General features: G+C 40.4%; 1 non-coding gene across 1 annotated transcript; it reads right to left on the bottom strand.

The window, feature by feature from the left end:
* Positions 1–913: 913 nt before the first annotated feature.
* TRNAY-GUA (transfer RNA tyrosine (anticodon GUA)) lies at positions 914–1,002 on the bottom strand. Its single transcript is given in 2 exon segments — positions 914–949; positions 966–1,002. It is a non-coding gene; the product is annotated as a tRNA-Tyr (tRNA).
* Between the last annotated feature and the right edge of the window lie 5,528 nt (positions 1,003–6,530).

Below are 6,530 nucleotides of genomic sequence, written 5' to 3' on the forward strand. Positions count from 1 at the left end.
TAGAACTCAGGCCACTTTTGATAAGAAGCATGACCCCCATCACCCCTTCTACCTTCCCCCTGTCCTTCTTAAAAACGTCATACATACCACAGTAAAACTCACCACCCCCAATTTCCGGATTATAGCAGCATTAGGTGTCGTAATTCACCTATTTTGTTGGAAACACTCCTGAGGGTACTGAAGACACAGCTAAGACTAAATATTATTATTACTAGCCATATGGTGCAAGGGACCCAAGGCTTTTGCTGCAATAGCCAAAAAAAAAAAAAAAAAAAAACAATTCTGAGTTACACTGAGAGAGAAGTAGAAGGGAATCGCCAAAAAAGAGAACAATGGTGATATCCAGCTCAGGACCCTGGGTGTGCCAATCCTACACTCACCAGATGTGAGTCCCTGAGTTTCTTTTATAGTTTACTACCCTGACACAATCCATGATGTTATTTAGACTTATTTCCCTAGGTTTATCTTTCCACTTATTTGAAACTTTGCCAACCACAGAAAATGTTTCCAATATCGTTTCTGTATCATCCTACCCCCGACCTAACTAGCAGTTCCCTTAACCCTTAGGATATACTGAATAATAATGGAAAACTCTTCAGACCATCTTTGTTCAAATGAGTATTGTCTGTACAGAACAGATTCCATCTCCCTACAAGTGCGAGCCAAGCTGAAAGAAATTCTTCCCTAGTGCTCTACAGAGTCCCCTGTAAACCTTGAGGGACTAAACCCTTGTTTCTGATATCTGTACGGTGCTTTCCTGCAATAAAGTGTCACTGGGAACTTGGGACTTCAGATACAAGTCTGCACATAGTTGCAGACTTGTCTCATTCAGGAGAAAAATAATCCGTAGTTTTATGGGAACAAGGGGAGAGAGAGAGAGAGAGAGAAAAAAAAAAAAAAAAAAAGAAAAAAATCCGTCGAGCCGGAGTCGAACCAGCGACCTATGGATATCCGCATTACACAAACTACAGTCCACCGCTCTGCCAACTGAGCTATCGACGGATATATACACTGCCCCTCTCAACAGCCCTTTTCTTGACGTAATCCGCCTACAGGTAAACCAGCTCAATGTGGGACAGGGTATTTATTCATTCATTATTTATTCATTTATTCATTCTCCTCTGGGGAATGGACAAATACCTTGTTTCCGCATGACAGAAAGCACTTTTTTTTACTCTTCCAAGGTACGTTCAACTTGGGTGAAAGTGAAGTAAATATTTTCAGATTCAAGAAACATTAACTGATTCGTAAAGGTGCCTACAGGGCTCTCGGATAATTTTAAATTCTGAACAGTGGGATCAACTGATATTACCAACGTTGAATTCTAAATGGGAAGTCTTCGGGGCTTTCATTTTGGAGGCTACTAGGCTTTTCATACCAACTAAGAAATACTGTTCAAGGTTCAGGCCTAAATGGATGTCAGATGAATTAATGAGGCTCGTGGCAGAGAAGAAAAATGCATGGGGTGCATATAAAGTATCAGGTGATACAGAAGCCTATGGCAGATATAAACTAGATCTGTAATCACCTTTTCCCTGCTAGCAAATTTCCTGTACATCACTGACAAAAGTCCCCATCAGCTTGTTTGTACTCCTCAGGGAACTGCATTTTTGACGGAACAAATATCCCCAGATCTTTTTCATTTTCCATTACCTTAAGTGTAGTACCACATAGATGGTACGTTAATCTGGGATTACTGCTACCCATTTGTGCAGTATCATGCATTTGTCAATGTTAAACTTAAGGTACCATGTATTTGTCAATATTGACCACCCTGCCAACCTTTCTGTCATCTGAAAACTTGGACATTAAGTTTTATCTACCTTCATCAATATTATCACTAAATATAGAAAACAACAGTGATCGCAGCACTGAATCCTGGGGACTCTCCTAATAACAATTAGACCACAAAGAGCACTGTTCATTAATAACCACTCTGTCTTCTCCCGTTTCCATGCTTCACAGTATGCAGATTTCAAAAAAAAAAAAAAAAAAAGAAACTAAAAATTTGTTTCTCTGTACGCATTCCGCTCGATTCATAATTTCTTATTTCTTCCAGAAGAAAAAGTTCCCTAACAGCTTACGTCTCAGAATTAGTATGGGGGATGAGCTTATATCTGTTTATGCTAGCTATTCAACTCATTCATGGTACAAATAATGAGCAAAAATTTCGTTTTTCTCTCGAACCCCCTTGGGCACGCAAACAAATCATTGGACTGGTATGCTTCGTGAATCGCATTTTTAATTGTAAATGATCGTAAACAGTGAGCTCGTTTGTGGTAATTTTTTTTCTGAAAACTCCAAACACGAGAGAGATTAGAACTTATAGTACTTAGTACGGTGAATGGGCTGAAGGTTGAGGTTTTGAAAGAAGATACTTGTTGACATTGGACTTGAAATTCAGTAGATTGTAATTTTCAAGAAATACGTAGAAAGGCAGGTTGTTCCAGAAAACCGAAGATTTGGAAAACCAAGGTTTAAATAAAGGGAAAGATTTTAATGTGGAATATGAAATAATGGATTCCATCTCTAGAAGAATAATTTTCCTCGCACGATCTGAGCAAAAGTTGACATCAAAAGATTTGAAACAGTAATTCGATCAACCAAAAGAAGAAAATAAATCTTACAGATCATCCCATTTTGCATTCTTGTAATGCCAAAAAACATGAGGCTGAGAATGGCCATAAGAGAAAGGCTCCATTGGAAAAGATTTCCAATAGAGGACCACTCGCCGTGACCGTGTACTTAGAAGGGTCATTTGTGAGAAAAAGATCAGCATGATGGCTGCATGGTTAGGATTGTCTGGTATTCTGTTAGCTAAATGAATAATCTGTGCAATGTCATTGGTAATTGCAAAGGCCTAAGCATCTCGACCAGCTGGGTCCGTAGGACTATAAAACGGAAGCCAGCTGGATTTGTGATCATTAAAATCACCAAGGAAAACGACCTTACTGTTAGGAATGTTTGACTCGAGAGAGTCAAGTTTCAAAGGGATTAACTCAAAGAGGTCCAAGTGATTAGTGGAGTTGGGAGGATAGAGGCAACAGATGAATTTGACAGAATGTGGCAGAGAGATTTTAAGCCAGAGGAGATTCCAAATTACTAAATCTCTGACAGGGAATACCAGAATAGACATATGCACAGGCCCCACCTTTTATGCAAAAGGAATCATGCAGTGAATAATTCGGACAACTGAAATGAGCAGTGGATGAATCAATCGATAAATGGGATTCTGCCAGAAAAAGTAGATGGGGTTTGGCAGACGGTAAGTGGAAATGGACATCATTTACATGCATGTTTGTAAATGAACGAGGAAGTGTTTGGGAGGTTTAGATCTCTTCGTAGATAAGTTTCTTCTACACTGCTCGACAAAATTAACAGAACAAAATGTACTTCATGAATATTTAATTGTGAACAGTATCTTCGGCGATTCTGTTCACAATAAAATAGGAGTCCCATTTTAGCTTACACGCAGATTCTGGACGTTATTTCATCTGGAGAGAACGAAAAATGCGGTACCATGCCTCCAACGTCAGAGAAAGGGACACTTACGTGTATTTGATTGGGGTACCGCAAATGCGCAGAGGTACCGAGAACAGAACCTCGAACCCTATGTGCAACTTTTTATGCACCACAAGGCCACTGCATATAGGCTCAAGTAATGGAGGAATATCTTGAAATTGAATATTTAAATTACTATATTAGGGCCACCCGTAATCTCTTACATATACCCATATACTTTATGTATTATGACTGTAAATTGCATGTTTTCTCTGGCCGATTTTCCTGTTTTACTGGATGAAAACCCACAATTTCTGGGGGGAACCTTGCTATCTACGCCTGAGACCGACTAACTCAGCCACAGAGTGAAACTAGTCCATTAAAAATTCCTCGCGTCATCGACGGGATTCGAACTCGGGCCTTTTTCACCCGGTGTGGGGAGGACGATGATGGCACCACTGTGCTACACGCGCAGACTGAAATTGAATATACCCAACGACTGTCGCAGCCAGCACTATCTTCAGACTTAAATCCGATCAAACGTGTGCGGGATGCCCTTGGCCGTCGCATTTCAGGCCGACAGCCAACTCCTTGGTCATATGGTAAGCTAAGGTCTGCGCTGGTAGAAGAATGGGATTCGTTGCCACAAAATATTATAGACACTCTTATATACGAAGCATGATTTACCGCTGCCAGGCCTGTTTAGCCATTAGAAGGATTCATATGCTGTACTGATGTCATGTGACCATATTTTCGAGCATATTATTTTGGGGTACATTGCCATACCAAATTTTGTCCCACTTTATCTCAAGCTGCATGAGTTACATCTATTTCCCTACGTGTTCTGTTAATTTTGACAAACAGTGTATTAGTTTGACAATTCATGGTGTATTCATTAGTAAGAAATGGTGGCGAGGACATGCTATATGAAGTAATCAAATTTCTTTTGTGTGGAGACTGTGACTTTCTAAGAAGCATCAATTTAAATTGGAACAGTATAGGTGCGTTTCAGATGAATGAATTATAGACAGGGAGTTTTTTATTGCTCTGTAAGTTAATGCACGGTCATTAAACCATACGTCAGTCAGCTATATTTCCCTTTGACTGAACGGGAGTTTTCCATTGCGTGAGACAAAATGATAGGAATGGTTGAGGTAATTGCGCAACTCATATATTGGATTTGTTTCCCCTCCTCGATACATAAACGTCCAGCTTTATTATTTAGAAATTTATTCATTTTATATGAAATGACTTCAACAATTTGTATTTGATTATTTTTTACAGAAAGGAAGACAAAGTTAAGAAAGTTAAAGCGACCTCTAATGGTAAGAAGAAAAACAGGACTTACAGCAGATTAAAACCATCTCGCGAAATGGAAACGATAAGAAACAACATAGTCTGAACGTGCAACAAGGCTAACTTAAAACAGTAGTTAAGTGCAGAATTTGTTTTCTAATTTGACGAAAACTGATACTCAGAAAAAACCAGTGGATGAGTTGTACGTTCCTTTATAATGAGAAGTTCTAAACACCTCAAAGCAATGGACAACACTCTCTGCTTGTATTATCTATCTATGAAAGAGGAAGTATTAAATAAACATGATGCCTTTTTACTGGAAGTGAAGCTATCTTTATATATATATTAGCCTTAAATGCCTCCTCTTATATATTAGCCTTAAAAACCATGGCCTCCGTAGCCGAGTGGGCAGGAGCGGGAGTGCAGTAGCACACGCTCTTTGAGTAGACCGGGGTTCAAGCCCCTGACTGCTGAATACGGTCGATCTGCCAACCCGCACTGGACCAGCGTGGCAGATTATGGTCCATTTCCCTCAGCATGAATTGTTGAGGAGGCTTCCATCCTGCAGTGGGTTGATAATAGCTGCACTTTACTTTACTTAGCCTTAAATGTTAAATAATAGCCTCCATAATCAGCTCTTTATCCCTGCTAGCATAGTTTCTGTATATCATTGACAAAACCCCATGAGAGGTCCTGGCAGTCTGTTTTCACTGTCAGAGAATTTCATATCTGACCAGTACAATTACATCCAGCTTTTTCATTTGCCATTTCCTTGACTTTGTGAATTTTAAACTTCAACCGCCATTTCTCAGCCAATCTGTCTAATTTTTTTAGATCTTGCTGCATAACTTAACTTGATTACTGTACTGTCATTAACCATCCTGCCAACCTTTGGATTATCTTCAAACCTCTGCCTGATATACCTTCATCAGTCTGCGCGTGTAGCACAGTGGTATCGTCACCGTCCTCCCCACACCGGGTGGAAAAGGCCCGGGTTCGAATCCCGTCGATGACGCGAAGAACTTTAATGGGCTTTTTTCACTCTATGGCTGAGTTAGTCGGTCTCAGGTGTAGATAACAAGGTTCCTCTCCAGAAACTGGGGTTCTTCGTCTAGCAAAAAGACAAATCGACCACAGAACACGCACAATTAACAGACATAAGACACAGCACGGCAGATGAATTTAATTAGTCGTGTGGCCTAAATATATTAGTTTGTGTGTGTGTTTGTGTGTGTGTGTGTGTGTGTGTGTGTGTGTGTGTGTGTGTGTGTGTGTGTGTGTGTGTGTGTGTGTGTGTGTGTGTGTGTGTGTGTGTGTGATCGCCAGAGAACTAGGGCACTCTGAAATCCCACGTTCCAGGAAACGCCAGCAATCCCACATCTTGAAAGGTGCCAGCACGAAGGTTGAGTTATGTGGGAGTCGAGCTGGTTGTTTGTCCAGATTAACCTTATCCAGAAGGAAGTTGCAGTTACCACAGCTTGTGCGCTCTGTGTTCAGCAAATTTTCCTATTCTGCAGATAAATGCTGCTTGAGCAAATTTCGTTAAGGCCTTTCATGATCCTTCGTTCTGGAGAAGTAAGAACTCTTGATTGTGGGGGCTGTATTGTGCCTTTGTAAATAGTTTAATCTGTAGTTGAGGCAGGACACTCATATACTAGACGACACAGGACTCCTCATGTCTACAGTGGCAAAGCGGGTCTGTTTCCTAAACAGCAGTCAGTTTTTGCTTGAAG

This window comes from Mastigoproctus giganteus, chromosome 5, assembly GCF_048544385.1.
Source record: "Mastigoproctus giganteus isolate SK-2022 chromosome 5, ASM4854438v1, whole genome shotgun sequence".
NCBI classification, from domain to species: Eukaryota; Metazoa; Arthropoda; class Arachnida; order Uropygi; family Thelyphonidae; genus Mastigoproctus; species Mastigoproctus giganteus.